This window comes from Manacus candei, unplaced genomic scaffold (assembly GCF_025592945.1).
Source record: "Manacus candei isolate 608988 ecotype Guabito, Panama unplaced genomic scaffold, ASM2559294v1 h1tg000033l, whole genome shotgun sequence".
Taxonomy (NCBI): Eukaryota; Metazoa; Chordata; class Aves; order Passeriformes; family Pipridae; genus Manacus; species Manacus candei.
In genome coordinates, this window is record NW_026138081.1 from 1,129,975 (window position 1) to 1,148,117 (window position 18,143).

General features: G+C 35.3%; 1 long non-coding RNA gene across 1 annotated transcript; it reads right to left on the minus strand.

Moving 5' to 3' along the window:
• Positions 1 to 14,276: 14,276 nt before the first annotated feature.
• On the minus strand, positions 14,277 to 17,042 carry LOC127472913 (uncharacterized). The gene is made up of 3 exons (XR_007905208.1): positions 16,978 to 17,042; positions 16,781 to 16,858; positions 14,277 to 14,351 (listed from the first exon to the last, which is right to left on the minus strand). It is a non-coding gene; the product is annotated as an uncharacterized LOC127472913 (long non-coding RNA).
• Between the last annotated feature and the right edge of the window lie 1,101 nt (positions 17,043 to 18,143).

An 18,143-nucleotide genomic window follows, 5' to 3' on the forward strand; every position in this document is an offset into this window, starting at 1 on the left:
CCCATAATGTTTAATTTTCCTAGCTATTCTATTTATTTCAAATTTAACAAGTTGCAACTACTCCTTGCCATAGCGTTCACATTTCTTCAAGCCACTGAAGTGAAAATGCCTGGGAGGAGATACAAAATCCTTAACTTGGTAAGACTAGAGATATGAGCACTGAGTTTAGAATTAGCAGCAGAACAATATTTAGAACAGTACCAGGACAACTGAATCAGTGTGGGATCTAGGAAGATCTTACCAGTGGTCTCATCTTCTTCAGGTGTAATAAGGAATTCTCCCTCCTATTAACACCAAACTGTGATAGAATTACTCACGTGATTAAGGGAGATCTGTGAGTTGCTTTGTACATGCGAGTTCTAGGGATCTTTAAGCAGGAAATTAGGAGGTTCAGCTTCCAGGTTTGCATTTTTGATTTTCTGAATTGACATCTATAAAATATTTTTGGATTTTTAAGTAAAATAAATTCAAGCCATCCACTTTCATATACCATTTTAACATACCTAGAAACACCCAAAATTAAACCAAACTTCTCATCAGTATTCCAATTTGATTACATTTTACTCAGGATCCATCCTCACAGTTTTGGATAAGTGAAATACAGTGTATATAGTCCAAAGCAACAGAATTATCAAAAGAAAAAATTACTATTGTTAAGTAACAGTAAAGTGAACTCAAGTTTCAGCTCTATTTTGGCCTCACACCTAAATGCTAAACTTATGCTAAACTTACATGTGTCCAAATACAGCTTTATTGATAGTAAATAGACAGGCCAGATATACTTGCCTCTTCTCCCACATCTTCCTACTCTCAAAAAAAGAAGTCTATTTAATGGAATAACAGATACTAAATATATTCAGGACAAGAAAAGGGCCATGAAGAGAGAAGGAAGGAGTGTAAGATTTTCATTATGAACAAACACAACAGAAAAAAAGTCTTAGGAAATCCCATTATTCTTCTAAAGTCTACAGCTTATAGCAATCTAGTCTAATGGCTCAGAAGGATGAAGTTCTTCAAACTTCATGTAAAAATAAATATGCTAATAATTTGAAGAGTAGAAAAAGGGAAGTGCCTCCTACAGAATTCATTAGTCCAGGTAAGCAGACTCTTGTGCTTTAATATTTGTGCAGCAAAGCCAATAAATAATTTTCTCTATGTTCTTTCATAATTGTAAAATAAGAAATTGTGGATCACGTAACTTTTCTGCCACTTGAAAACTATGTAACACCGATACTTCTTGCATTAATATAATTGCTAGGCAGTGTACTAAATGTGACTCATTTTAATGCTATATCGATATGCCTGACCTCATAATAAATATTATGGTCCCTGGTCTTTAAATGTTGAACAGTGGTGTTTGGGTCAATGGCATATTAATAGGAGTCAACGGTTTTCATGAATTGTTAATTAATTACTTTTGCTGTTTTGCACATTATACTGGTCATCAAAGAAAAAACAATGGAGCTTTTTTCCACAAAAGAGAAGAATAAAATGTGACTGCTGAGCCAAAATAGAGATAAATCCACATTGTTTCAATTGCCTACATGCCAGTAGGAGCCTTCCTAAATATTACTTAATATTTGGATTAGCATTTTGCTCTGTTTTAAATTATCTGCCCTAAAAGATATTTTGGCTAAGAAACAATACAAAGAATGTTTTGTAGTATGGTGAGATAGCTGTAGAGTTGACACAAAAATAAGCAAGTTGAGTTCAAGCTCTTTTACTTCATGACTTTTCAATGTGCACGGAGCTATCTCCAGTAGCTAGTTCTCTGTCCAGATCTACAAAACTTGTACTGAAAGAGAAAATCGTATTTACAAGTACGCAAACTAAACTACAGTAGCACTTGTTGGCACTGAAGATTACTTGATAATCATATCTATGTATCATACCAACAGGAAAAAAAAATGACTATGCTCCTGTATAAAAAGAACTACATTCCCTATTTCACTGCAACCTCTCTAAAACAGTATCATTCCCTGAGCAGTGCAGTTATGCTAAATTCTACAGATTGAAGACTCAGAACTACAAATCTAATTGTACTTCTAAAATGAAAAGGTTGTTGTGGAAAACTACTTTAAATATGCAGGACTTCCTAAGGAAACAACACCAAGAATGTGTTGAAGTTTTAACTATTAGGGAGTCAGGAAGAATCAAAATTAGTTAGCCAAGCAACAATAGGCACCGGTATATTTCATAGAATCATAGACTTACTTAGGTAGAGAAGATTTCTAAGATCATCAAATATAACCATTAACACAGGACTGCCAAGTCTGCCACTAGACCATGTCCATAAGTGCCATGTCTACATGTCTTTTAAATACCTCCAGGGATGGTGACAACCTGGACAACCTGCTCAGTAAAACAGAACTGAACTTTGTTCAGACAACCATTTCAGTAAAGGTGTTGTTCCTAATATCCAATCTAAACCTCCCTGACACAACTTGAGGCCTTTTTCTCTGGTCCTGACACTAGTTACCTAGAAGAGACTGACCCCCACCTTGCTACAACCTCCTTTCAGGTCATTGTAGAGAGCAATAAGGTCTCCCCTGAGCCTACTTTTCTCCAGGCTAAACAACCCTAGCTTCCTCAGTTGCTCCTCATATGACTTACTCTCTAGACCCTTCATTAGTTTTATTGCCCTTCTCTGGACACGCTTCAGCATCTTGACGCCTGTCTCACAGGGAGGGGCCCAGAACACAGGATTAGACTGTGGCCTCACCAGCGCTGAGTACAGGGCAACAATCACTGCCCTGGTCCTGCTGGCCACACTGTTCCTGATATAGGCCAGGATGCCACTGGCTGCCTTTGACACCTGGGTAAACTTCTGGCTCATGTTCAGCTGGCTGTCAATCAACACCCCCAGGTACTTCTCCACCAGGCATGTCTCCAGACACTTTTCCCCAAGTCTGTAGTGTTGCCTGAGGTTGCTGTGACCATGTGTAGGACCCGGCACCTGGCCTTGTCGAAACTCAATGGCCTTGGCCATTGCAGATCCCTCTGCAGAGCCTTCTTACCCTCCACCTGATCAACGCTCCCACCCAATTTGCTGTTGCCTACAAATTCACCGAAGGTGCATTTGATTACCTTGTCCAGATCTTCAATAAAGTTATGAAATAGGACTTGCTGCAACAGTGAGCCCTAGGGAACACAACCTGGGACCAGCTGCCAGCTGGATTTAACTCCATTCACCACCATTTTCTGGGCTTGGCCAGAAAGTTTCTATTTATTGTATTCTACTGTTCTTATACGCTTTTTTTCTTTATTAAAATCCAGAGTAGAACATAGGAACACATGCTACAGTTTAAGCATTTTATGTTTTCCCAAATTGCTACCAGCAAGTTGTTTTTACTGCCATCGTAACCCTCCATATCATTACCAATAGATAGTTAATACTTTTTTCACCAAAGGTAGTATAATTATTATGTTTAATCCAAATTCAGTTACTTTTGCACTGTTTACTCATAGTTCAGGAGACAAGACAGTTTGGGATAAATCAGCTTCAGATTTAGGTGGCCTAACTGAATGCCTGGAAATTTTCACTGTCAGTGTTTGTTGTTATATTTACTATATAAAGTTGTCTGTAAAAATTAGGCTATTTTCACATTTCAGAGGACTAAACCTGTTTGCCTTCCACCATTACCACAATGCTTCCCTCAGCACTTTGTATTTCAACATGGTAAGCAAATGTGGCTATTCATCAGTGCTTACTCAATGCTATGGCAAACTAGTCATTATTTCACAGATTATTATCTTACAGTATTAAGAATATGATTACAATTATTTTGTATGCAGTGATAAAAACTCAAACATTTTATCATCATCAACCCATTCAAGAGGACTCAAGGTTGCTCGTGCAATTTTTATTATAAATGCCTTCTTTTTGTTTTATAGCTATGCAATTTTAAAAGGCATGAGAAAGCTTTAATATATGGTTTTTAAAATATAAGAAATATAGCTCATAGAATTTGCACAACAGGTAACTACTTGGCTAAACAACCTCTGAACACCCTATCTCATTCTTCCTCAGACTTGGCTGAGTGCAATCTTCTCATGTTGAAAAATTACAATTAAAAGATCCACTGATACTGCTGCAGCAGGAATCGCTTCCTGTTTATCTGTCAAGACTGCAATTTCTCAAGGGTTTCCGAAGATGCCCAGTTTAGTTACCAGTCAAATTTACTGCACCATGGTAACACCATGGTAATACAGAATAACAACACAATAGAGTGTGCATAAGCAACATATTTAACAGAATAATGTCTTACAGAGATATTACATTCATAAGTTCAGCACATACATTTTTGGCACAGTTTTTAGTCAAAACAGTCAGTGTATAATATACAACTAAAATATGTTTATAGGAAGATTTTGATGTCATGAAATGGGTCAAGAACAATTTTGGACAATAGTCCCTTTTCTCACAAATGGGACCATAACATACATAGAAATATTAGCTTTCTATGGAAGTATTTTGAAAACAATGTTAAGGTCTAGGACAGAAACACTCAGCCAACAAGACTCAAATTAATTTTGACTCATTCTTCTAAAACAGCAAACTAGTGAAATATTTCTGTTTAGACTTTCAGCAAAACAGCTCACTTCGACAGACATTTTCAGCCAGCTGTAAGTTTAAGAACACTTAAACCAGGGCATCTAAAAATTCTTCTGAAAATTAACTGCAGTGGTCACTACTGTTTTGTGAAAATGTATTACTCTACTAAAATATAAGAAGTATGTTATGGTTGTTGAGTTATACTTCTGCTCAGTCAGATTACATGCATTCAATAATTTTTTTAAAAATCATATGAACAAAGGGAATGTAGAATGAAAATGCAAATTCTAACTACGACTACTACAAGGTTTTTCAGAAAATAATTTGGAAGTATTGTACTCTATACTATTGGGTTTTTTTAAGCTAGGAAACAAGACACATCAGACAGAGTGAAGAAAGCAAATCTATTCCACTAGCAACACACTATTCAATCACAGCACATCTGTCTTTCTTCTGTGATGATAAGGATGCACAGATGTTTTTTAATATCCATAAACCAATATGCTAACTATAAAAACAAAGGAACACATACAATATACTGCCAGTAATTCTATTATTCTAAGATAAAAACAAAGATGAAAAGAGAATTAATCGGTTTCTTAAAACAAACTTCTTTCTACTTATAAATCAGAGTAGCAAAGAGAAATAAATACATATGTATCCTAGTGATCTAACACCCATCCCAAGCTAGCCCCATCTTGTGTCACTGCCTAAGTCATGCAAATTACACCAGAACTGCCAGTTGACTAAGATTAATGACACTGCGCCAGCTTCTTTGTTTCTCTCTGTGGCCGTTTAGTGTGAAATACTATCCAAAAACATTATCTATCCTCTATTAATCCCACAAATTTGTTCACACCATGCACATTGTTTAGGGCAATTTACAACAGGAACATACTGAGCACAATTGCATTTAATTACTTGGGTTCTAATTACATTCATTAAAGGCTAATAAAATAAATGAAACAGCTTTAAAAGCTTCTGCAAAACACATGGGTCTTGTCTCCCTCATGAAGCATGCTGTAGAGGTTTGATGTGAAACACAGATTTCAACATATATGTCTGCCTATTATGTATCTCTAATATGCACAAAGACATATAATGCATATTTATTTATTTATTTATTTATAAACCATATGCACATCAATTCTGAATGATTCTGAAAACTGCTGCTATTTTCTTACATTACTAGTCACGATGATGCCAGGCACCCCAAACTACTTTTTAATGTGGTATGTTGAGATAGAGGAATATCAGTTTTAACATTCCATCCCAGCTCATTTAACTCTTTCCACCTCTACTACAGTTATTCACTCATTTTCTCTCATTTTATATCTTCATTATAAAAGATACAAACCGATATCAGAAAGAGAGTAAGACAGCAAGAAGAAGAAAAGAGCAGGGAAAACCACATTACTTTATTTGGAATATATTGTTTAAAATATTTTGTTAAGGCTCATTTCTGACATTCATCTGAGATCTGAATTTTTTCTCAGTAGCTATTTACATTCTGCACACTAGGCAGTCTAAATAAATCCCCCACGGTGGTTAAAAATGCGGCTTGTTAATAACATAATTTCCTAATTCTTGTGTTTTTTATGCTATTTCCATCATGCTTAGAATGCAGGTTATGGCAAAAGACAGAACCTGGATCATGCAGTTGACAACTGTGCCAGAGAAAATTCAGCACTGGATACTTCGGAAAAAAGTGCTAATGGTGAGCTCCGCTAGTTACAACTGTTCATTGTTCTTGGATTTACAAGAAGATGATCTTAGTAATCAGTGAAAGAAATAGAGTTCTAGTTTATCATCATGCAAACCTTGCACTATGTACATATGTGTTCTTAACTGAAGATCCTACTTGGCACACTTGGAAATTTAAAACCCTAAAGTATTCTGCATCACAAATACAATAGTAATCAAACATGTCTGTCAACAATTAAAAAGTAGGCAAACTTACACACAGTTGTGTTTTACGAAGAAATTCAAATAATTTTTTTTTAAAAATCAGCCTTGAAGATTAACCTCCAAATATTGCAGAATTTTAATAAACGTTTTTAAATGCCATGAAATACTCAAAAATTCAGTGCAGATTCTATGAAGTAAAGCAGGTCCATCCATCCAATGTATCTTCCTCTCATAATTTAATAAACATTCTCTGGCTCGAAATTTGTTAATTTTAAAATATTTTAACAATTTCTGTAGTTCTAGTCCACTACTGACAAAATAATTGTATTTTACCTTAAAATAAATCATTTTTTCTATTTAGAATATGTTTCACAAGAAGCATGCTGTGCTGGTACAGCACTTCAGTCAGTTTAACTGAGAGTAATAAAATAACTACAGCTATATGTACTGTTTTAGAAAGTGCACCTTAAAATTATACAATTTGGCCACATACACATCTCAACCTGTTTCTTATTATGAACACAGAATCAATTTCTTTTGCAAACTATTAAAAGAGCAGACATTTTAAAAAAATCATATGAATCCCTCATTCAGATCTATAACCCCCTCATTCGTGAATCAACATTTGCTTTGGAGAAGGGAGGAGGGGCACCCATTCTGCACAACAAAGCAGCAGCTCAATACAGCTGCCATCTGGCTTCCTCCTGCAGTTCACTTCCCATAGCAAACAAGATCCACAGTTTAAGGAGTGTTGGGGAAGGGAGAGGGGCTGCAGTTTTAACCTTACAGCTTTATGATGGGGCATTTTTCCACTCTATAAAAACCCCTCAATATAGGAGAATGGAAGGTTCAGGAAATTGTTAGTAGGATAGAAAGTCTTTCACTTCTGTGTTTCTGGTTCAGATCCACATCAACTCGGTGATAACCAAATATAACTACTACCTAAAGGACTTTTTAATGAAATGAGTTAGCAGATCTCAGCACAATACCTAGTAAGCAAGCATCCATATCACTAAAAGCAACACCAAATACAATGAACTCTTTCCTCCTCACTGTGCAGAAATTGCTTCTCACCAGTAGCAGCTGAGAACATTTCTAACATTGAGGCATAAACCAAACTATTTTAACTACAGGAGGAGAAAGAGTGCTAAAAGCATGACACAGCCAGTGAGGGATCTGCTGTCTGATAGGTTGTTTCTGCTAAAGTTCCTAAAAGCACAAATTTAGGTTGTGTCCTAATGTCTATTGTCCTTACCTTGCCCTGCATAAAAGTGAGGGAAATCTAAGAATCTAACATTTTAGCTTTACATTTATACTGGAGTAGCAAAAGACTCAAACTGAAATCTTTATTTTTCTTATTGTTATGTAACAGTGTGCATTCACCGTTTAGCTACATTTACAAAATAGTTATAGACCTGAAGATTCAGGCTGTGTACTCTGATGGTTCTGCCAAAGAAAGATAAATATATGCTGAAGCAATGATAAATGTACTGGTTTGAGCAGTAATATAAAACCTAGCAGCTTACTTGTTGCAAATAGTAAGGATCCAAGTCCTTTCCCAATATATTATCATTAATATCAATGAAAGCCCTAATAGGTTTTCCTTGAACTCAATGGAGTTTTTCTATTCCTTCAGTGGGATCTGATTTTATATACATTAAAGTTGAGGTATTCAAACTAAGCTACAGACAGTTCACACCATGATGAAAAGTGAGACAATTTCTTACCATATCTAAAATGCACCACACAGTTTATAGTCAAAGTAAAATAAACTTAAAAATTAAACATCATGTTCCTGGCAAGGTCAAATGCTGTTCTAATACCATACAACTGAATGGATAATATCCATTAAGACTGAGCAGTGAAAAACACCAACAAAATGAATAAATACAACCCAAAAGCTAATGACCTCAATCCCTAGCAGCCCCTTGACCCTTATTACTACAGCTGCTTGTGTAGGAAAGGATTAAAGGGGGCTAGAAATCATTGGGTTAACATACAAGGGCTCAGAAATTTGACCTTGGTTACTTACAACATATATCCCCTACTAAAAATGAGTCTATGAGGTGAATTAGAAACAGGGCTAGCAAAGGTCAGCTTGAGTGCAGATAAGCTAAGAAAAAGGGGGCTTGAAAGGCAAAAAGGTTTTATTTCTCCCACAGCACTTTGTTGTAATCAAGATGGTCTAAGGACAGAAGTAGGATTAGGGTAGCTGGCGTTGTTGAACATCCTACATAAAGTAGGATGCACATACTTTCCTCACATCTTAAACAGAAGCACCAGCTTTCAAAGCTAAATAAAAGAACAACTATTCACCATCAGATATGTAGCACCAAGTTCATACATCATAAGACATAAGAGTAACATTCTCAACACCATGACTATAAAACTGGACTTCCTCACTAATCGAAATCATACATTCAATAATCACGACTCTTTTGTCAAATTGCCTCTGAAATACTCCTATGCTAAGATCCTTTCTAGGTATTAAGGTCAAGATCAAAGATGGTAATCTACAAGTTAAAATACATAGAAAAACACAGACTAACAAACTTAACTCCATCTTGCAAAACCATCTGATACACACACACACACAAATCGGGCAACCTCAGATGCCATGCCATTCACTCTGAAGAAAAATCTTGTGATATCATCCACAGAACCATTAACTATTCACAGAAGGCTTTTATACAAAAAGTATACCCTACAAAAAGATCCTGTTTATTTGAAAGAGATACCTGAGCATCACAGGGGGAATTACATCAGGGCATCACAGCTGTCAAATAACATTGGTACTTCAAGAGAAAATCATAAACCAATTATGAGCAATTCTAGAAGAAGATGCCACTTTGGAGATGTCTTCCAAAAAACACCTTGGTCGTCTAACAGCCTCTAACCTCAGAAAACTCACCATCAGAAACATCCTAGGTACAGTCCAAAGACACAATGGATAAGACCATATTTAAGCATGAAACACAAAATCTGACAGTATATCTCTCTTATTACTGCAGTAAATAATCTTTCAACAGAAACCACCACTATCTTTCAGTTCTACAACTGCACTTCCAGAAATACAATACAGTTTATCCGAGTAACCTGCCATTGCAACAGCTATGATCTGTTGCAATGATCTGATCTTTGCTTAAAACTGTGCAAAACCTACATATCAGAGCGAACTGACATGGTCTATAGAGGAAAAAAGTACCCATCTGTGAACACCTCTCACTAGTCACATTCCTTCCTCTCTGACTGCTCACATACTATGCCCCTATGCTCAGGTAAAAACTAGAAACATCTTTGAAATTTTGGTAAGCAAAACTTGTAATTCTACTGGATGCTAAATACCATGGAGGCAGGAGAGTGGGTTTATCACACATTTTAATGTCTCTTCCATCTCTCTCTGACTAACCTGTGTTTCACAAGCAACAAACAACAGCTTTTTTCCCTAGAGGTAAGTATCTTGGTCTTTCTCTCCTGTTCTCCTCTGACCCCATATTATCCTGTTTCTTCCACAAGTACCAACTCTTTTGTTTGGCTGGTTTTTTTTAAGATGGTTGAACTGATGTATGTCTGCTATTTCTGAGCAACTGTTCTTAACTTTTATTTTGCTGCTGTTTCTATTTCACATATGGAAGATAGCAAGCCTAACTTTTTCAACTATTTCATTTGATCTAATAAAAGATAATGTAGACAGACTTCTTCCTGTATTTCTTTAAATTCAAGTCTGTTGAAAACCAAACTAAAAATGTGAGGCAGATAAAAGGCAAATCATGGCATAATAAAACTTCAGGTTCATTCTACTTTCAGAATTCTGAAACTTAAAGAGCAATTTTCTATATTTTAAAGAAATTTAAGCATAACCTTTAAGCTTTTTAATGGTATGCCTATAGCTCTGAATAATTAACAACGTTGAATTAGCTTTTTTCTGGAAAAAAAAAGAAAGATTGTTGTTGTCAAAGGTATATTCACTGAACTTGAACGAAGAAATAATGACTCCCTAAAGACAAGGTCAGGATTAATGCATGACAGAGAACCCCAGATCAGGACAAGCATGGGAAGAAGACAGAATATTGGGTCAATTGTATTTCTATTTTTTCCATTATTAGTTTCTTGCACAAAGCAAGCCAAATACTATGAAAGAAGTAATTTTTGATCCAACAGTGGACCTAAGCACTTACAATAAGATGAGAAAGTGAACAGTTAATTCATCAAACAACAGGGATTAGATTTCACTGAGGGTCAGTGAAGAGTCATGCAGTAGAAAAAGAACATCAGAGTAGCTCTCTGTGCTTTACCTGTACGTAATTGTTTGTGGTATTTATGAGAGACTGTTGAGTGGTGTTTATCTACTGAAATAGAGACAAAAAGACTGAAACAAAAAAACATACATGTAACAATTAAGAAACTAAGGTGTGTTGTGCTTTGTAGGGGAAACTAGGTTCTTTGTTGCAGCTATTCATAAGGCAGCTTCAATATCTCATTCGTTTTACAAGCAGAAACATAATTTTTCAGTTCATGTTTAATAATGGCCCAGTTTATGATAATTTGTTCTTTTGATAACTGCCATTTACTTTATACAGTTCTTTTCCCTGCCTTATGGTTTATCATCAATTCATGTTTTCATGGGTAACTATTGTACCACCTCCTAGTCTCTGTTTTAATAGACTATTCAAGCTAAGCTCTTCAGTTCGGCTGAGGTTCTACATTATTTAGCTGCAACCTACTCCAATTGAACTCATCTTTATTGAAAGCAGATAACTAGAAATGCACCACAGTATTCCAGGTGATGTTCAGACATATGAAACTCTTGTACAATAGAATGAATATTTACCTGACTTTACTATAAATACATCAGATCCATAAGAATCTCTAGCTCTTTACATGTTCACAGTCAAAAAGTGTAATTTATAGCAGAAATTCCTGTTAGTTTCACCTCATATTACAGACTTGCATCCCATTTTGTATTACTACTTGCTTCGAGGTCACCCAACAGTAAGGTATTTTTGCATGAAAGCTTATCTTTTGTCTGCTCTAACATCTACTACTTTGGTTTTAGTATATATTTTGCTTTGCCAGAGTCATTAATGAAATTATTACACAAGATAGTCCCCTGAATCATTGCTCAAAGAGCATTATTCCAGCATCTGATATTTTCGTTTTCAATAAATCTGTGGTCTCACTAGACATTTTTTAATCTTAATTTATAAATAATTACATATACCTTAATTACAGTACAAATTAAGTTTAGGAACGACATCATAGCCTATAAATTTAGTGAAAAGACACTGAAAAAAGGTTAGTCATCACAAATATGTAACTGGATTCTGACATTAACAATAACATTTGTTCTCCACTTTATATCTGGGAAGTTAATTTCCCATGGTTACACAAGTCCTAGTAGGGTTTCTCTCTCTAATAATATTTCAGGAATCTGAACGTATCTAATATATCCAAATATATACTAGACCCCTGGGTATTCTTCAGTAGGATCTGTTTAACAGCTCTTCCATAAGTGAAGCAGCATTTGCAACTACCTCTAAAAGACAAAGGTAGGTACATTCTTTAAAGCATAGCATAGTGATAATACAATGCTTTTCAAAAATGTAACAAAATCAGGTATATCTTCCTGGCTTTAGAAGCTAAAAAGTAATCCCTTTCAAGCAAAACAAACACATACTGTGGTAAATATTGCCTCGGTATTAATATGTACTAATGCATGATCCGTTGTAAAAGACAGAAAAACACACACAATACACTTCTGAATTGCCTGCAACTAAGATAAAGAGCAATACACTTTCTCTTTTCCTGCAAAGAAAATCTGAGCAGAATCTTCAAGAGCAAAACAGTCAATTTTTCTAATTCCACTAAGAATCTAACTTGGCAAAAGGCCTAAAAGATTTATAGTTACAAAGATGTCTTTAAAGTAATAAATAATAACAAAATTGAATAAAATATCATACTGCTGTATCAGTAACACAATGTACACTGAAAGCCAGATAACTTGAAGGCTTAAGTACTAACTTTAAAAGTCCTACCAGGGAGCTTTTGGATCGTTGGTTTTTTGGACCAAATCCCATAGACATTTTTGGACCAATTCCCAAGGGCCGTTAGAATAAAGTCAAAACCTCCACACTTAATCATACAGAAGAACAATGGCACAGGTCTCATTTTTTCAGTTCATATTCCACCGTAAAGTCACAAAAATGAAGAGCTAACTAGCTGTTACTGGATGAATTGGCATTGAAATATACTAAAATGAACAATTACCCATTTTACCATTGATTAAACCAAAAGGCTTTAAGGAAAGAAAGAAGTACACAGACAGTTCTTCCATGACTTGTTTTTGTTTCTACTGATGCCCAGCCAAATTTTGTGACAACAGGTAAAAAATTATATATTTTCTCCCCATTTCTCTTTCTCCACTAGAGCCAGAAAAGTTTCTTGCCATTCCTAAGATGTCTCACTGTTTAACAATTTTGTAGCTTTGTATCAATTTCAAGCAAATAAAAAGTTTTAACCTGTAGAATCTTATGTGTCACTAAAATATAGTTACTAAGAATTTGTTTTCGAGTCATAATACAATACAATAACACAATCTCTAAAGACAGCTGCATTTACATCCCAAAATTGTCCTGGAATACCCCTCCACACTACTGACTTGTAAATCTTTTATAAAATGGAGCGAAATATGCTGCTTGTCCTTAATGGCCTAGAAAATACATTAGTAGTATATACATTTCACAGTGCTGAAGTTATAAAATATAGTACTACTGTACTTAAAATGGTGAATACTGTTTTAAAAGCAGCACACAATTACACTACTTTGAAGCTGGTTTACAGATACCCCTATCTGTTAAAATATGACTTGGCCGTAAATCCATTAATCCAAACCAGACTGTAGCGTACCTCTGATGTCCTACAAGCACTAATTGATAAGTTTTCCCAATTACAAGTTTCATTCTTACGAATGAAGCAAAAGAAGAGATGGAAGTAGATGAAACCTCATTTTGGATAAATAAGACTCTAGTCCTTGTTAAAATGTTATTACTTCAGAGCTGGTTATACATCATCATTGATATAACAATAACAGATGTCTTACTTGTACATTCCATTTCTGCCTGCCTTTCAGCTATGATTTTACAACTTGTAAAGGATTAGAAAAAATTGCCAAAGGATTTACAAGAGACTTCTGCAGTATTATTTAGAACACAAGTGTCATATTGTTTTTACAAACTCGTCAACTAACATAACTCTCATTTGAAGGACTATATTATGTTTTACTTGCCTAGTCTGAGAAATTATTGATTAGGGGCTAAGTTTATCAGTAAAGATTACTATATATGGTAATGGTGACAGATAAGAGCTAGTGGTAACCATGAGGATACTGCCCAAGAACACTTAAACTTGTAAATAAGTGCACATAAGTACGGCAAATACGAGCGCTGAAGAAACTTGTTCCCATATCTCCCCTTTTTTTGTTGCTAGAAATAGGGAACAGTTTTCCAGTTCCCCAAATGAGCACTCTGAAACAGTGAAGAAAAATGCTGAAGCCCTAGCATTTAAAAATGAACCATGAATTTTACAAATAGTCATTCCATGAATTTTAACCTTTGCCACAAATACTTACTATTATCTTCACTGGAAACTTTCCTCTTCTGAGGACTGCATAATGAAATTCTTAATCTATTTACATTTTCAGTTGCAGCTTACAAAATCAAATTTCACCCAAAATCTTTGAGATGTTGCTTTCCAATTATTTTTGACCAAAGCTATATAAACTCCATTCCCATTCAATGACTAACTCACATTTCTGTCTACGTGGATGGCTAGAGAAATCACAAATCCACATCTTGAGGTAGTCAGGGGAAGCCACATTGCTGAATAAGCCCTGCAAAGCAAAATAGCCCATCAATAAACATACCTTCATAATGACAGAGCAATCTAGACCCAAGCTGGACTCACATTGACCAACTCAAGGCACAGAAAGAGCAGCTCACATCCATTTATATCACTCTGTATAGATAAGAAAGTTGAATTCAGCTTATTACACAGAAGTTTTCCTACAATTCGACTTTTTTCTAAAAATTACTTAGTTTAAAAATTCCTAGTAATGCAAACGCTGAATTTTACTTAGACGTGGTAATTCAAAGACTCATGAGAAATTAATCAGTTGTGATCATCAGAAATTAGGCCTAGGTGGTACACCAAACATCACCACTGGAAGAAAAATATAATACTTAAAACCAGTTTAAAGATAAGGGCAGTCAGATATAGAGGCTATGCAATATTTTTACAAGAAAGGCAAGCATTCTATCCACTGACAGTATATACATCTTTCTCTGACATCTCTAATAACTGGAAAAAAAAGGGTAAAAAGACTAGTTCTGGGAATCATCAGTTGCAATTATATGCTGACCATATACAGTACTACTCACAGCTCAAATCAAAACTTCAGTTGCTTAAAGGCTGAAAAAGACTTTATTAGGATATATATCAAACACTGAAGGCTCTCTTTTCCTCCATTATTATTTATTTATTTTCTGCAGGCAGTGTGCAAATCACTGCTTTAAGTACATTGGTGAATACATAATAATTACTTTCAAGGTAGAAAGAAATTAATCCTTCCAACTGGTGCAAAGTGTCCACAGGATACAGAGAAGGGTTCTGTATCACCACTGTATTTCTGTGGAAGTTTCCAGTGCGGACAAAATATTAAGGTCAGCTGAGATGCCCCTACACATGAGATACTCTCCGGCTACTCTTCTAATCATATGCTCTACCAGAATGCAAGCACAACTTCCCTGGCAAGTCCTCACAGCCTAACTGCTATTAAACCTACATTTTCCTACTTAAGCAATTGTATTTCCAGTTTTCTCAGCACAGAAAAAAAGAGACACATCTTATTTTTGCCTCCATATATTTATGAAGGATGTCTAAATAATAAAGGGTTCATTAACTTGTTCCTGCATTCGTATCACTGATTAGCCATAACTCGCAGACTACACAGTAATGAGTCTCAAAGTTACAAAATATGTGATGAAAGAACACAATTCAAAAATTTAAGTTATTCTGAAAGCTCTTTTACAGTTGAACATCGTTGTATACAGCCAAATAATCTGCCTGACATAAATTACTAAATAACATATCCACTCAAGAGTGTATCCATGAAAAACAGATTCTGAAACTCACACCGTCAGGAGAATTAAAATGGAGCCTTTGGTGCTTACACAAATGATAAAGATTTAGATGAAAAATACTGTCCTATTAGTTGTAAGTCAGTTTAAAAAAAATGCCCTTACTTGATTTTGACTAAAACCTTCTCTCACTCAAATTTCAGAGTACCAGAACTGTTTAGAATTTCATGAGATGTAACTTCTTCCTGCTCGAGACAGGTCACCTCAAGCTAGCTGTCCAGAATTGTGTCTGGTCAGCTTTTTAATAACTGCACAGAGGGAAATTTCACAACCTCTATGGGCAACACATTCCAATTTTTGATCATGCTCAGAGTAAAAATCTGGTTTTTTCACGTTCTGATGGAATTTTATGTTTTAATTTGTGGCCATTGCCCCTTGTCTTGTCAGAGGGCACTATTGAGAACAGTCTGTCTTCCTCTTGTTCATCCTCTCCCATCAGGTATTTAAACACATGGTAGATTCCCCCCCTTGAGCTGTCTCTTCTCTAGGCTGAAGAGTCCCAGGTCTCTCAGCCTCTTCTCATATAAAGATACTCCTTTATAAAGTCCCTTACTCATCTACAGCCCTGCTCTGGACTTGCCCCAATAAGCCCACATCATTTTTGTACAGAGGAGCCCAGAACTACAAAAAGTACTCCAGGTGCGGCCTCATCAGTAAATCTGAGTAGAAAGGAAAAGTCACCCACCTGCTGACAGTGCTCCTCCTAACGCAGCCTAAGATACCATTGGCCATTTTTACCATGAGGGTGCATTACTGGCTTATGGTCAGTACTCCAACAGGACTCCAACAAAGCTGTGTTCAAGACTGCTGGACTTCAGCATGCACTGGTGCCTGAGGTTATTCCTCCCAAGAGGTAGGACTTTGCATTTCCTCTTGTTGAATTTCATGAGAAATAAAATTATTTTAAAGTACTTTTAGGAATCCAAAGATAGCATAGGACTCATCAGCTGGACCACTAGATTCCAACCTCTACAAAAGTTCAAAAAAATGTTAAAAAAGCAAATTTGTTTCCAGTTGGATTAACTTCAAACTCATATAGTGAGACGGCTTAAATATTCTTTCTTAGCACATGAATGAATACAACAGTTGTTTAAAAGACACCTAAGCACAAGTAAATATTCACAGTAAAATTCACCACAATATATTCATAATGGTTAACGTCCATGGATAAACTCCATTTAATCTCTGCTTGTACTGGTCACTAAGAAACAAGAAAAGACAAGACACAGGTGACCTCCTGACAATTAACACTCCTTTTCCTGTGATCCATGTCGCAAGGTAAAACAAGTAGAGCATTATCACTTTTATCTTGTAAGTTACCTTTACTAAACAGCTCTAGAGAAATGGAACAGATCACTCTACATTCCCATCCCCTTCAGCTGTCTTGTGTAGCTTCACAGACACCACATGCTGCCTGGGATACTTGTCTCAGGTTCTTTCTGATATTCTTCTTCCGACAGGCTTAATTTTATTCTCTTTCTCCTGTTTCATTAACTTCCTCCTTTTGCCAAAAAGCATCTGGTAATTACACGGGACAATACTGTCAGCATATGATTAAAGAGAGAACTAAGACAAAATGCTTTAAGCAGCATTGTGGTAAACTCATTATAAGAGAAACTTATTATTATTTAAAATTTCAAATATTTTTTCAATTTTTAAAAACAGTTTTAAAGGAATATAAATGGCAAGCAATAACTAGACATCTAACTTGGATAAAATTCTAGTTTGCTTAATGATATAATGGGTATTTGTTGGTACCTTGTTGAGGCTGGTCCCTTTTATTTTTACTAAAAATCCAGAGAGCTTTGTAACATACATCTATATGTAAATGACAATTTCATGCTATAATATTAATGTATTTATTCCTATAATCTCATAGAATAAATCTTTCATGAATATTCTATTCAATATCTATTTCCAACTGGTACTATTTTCTATTCTACAGTAGTCAAAGTTCCTCATTATGCTTTCTGGAAAGATGTACAACCTCTCTATGTAGATTTAGCCTGGTTACAAGAGAAAATGTTTAAAGAAGGCCTTTGAAGAACATCAGCAACACATGTAGGGTTTAGAACTTTAATGAACTTCATCTGTTTAACTTCTCAAAGAACAGTTTTAGAGGTGACTTGAGCAGCAACACTGACTTTGATATATTTACCATACAACCCAACAAAATCATGAAAACAAGCTACAGCAAAACTAAGTGAAAAAAATATATCTAATCAAGTTCAAACTTACAATTGACAGCAAAAGTAATTAACCACAAAGAACTTAGTAACAGTCTGTATTTCTGGATGATTTTAAATCGAGATTTAATTATATTTTTGGGTACCATATTGTTTTAAAAAGATGCTCTCTAATTCAATTACAGGTTTTGAATCATATGCAGATATGCCTAAAATATCTATTATTCAGGAAATCAGACTAAATGATCATGGTGGCTTTCCTTCTGGCCTCAAATTACAATGAACATTTAAATTTATCAG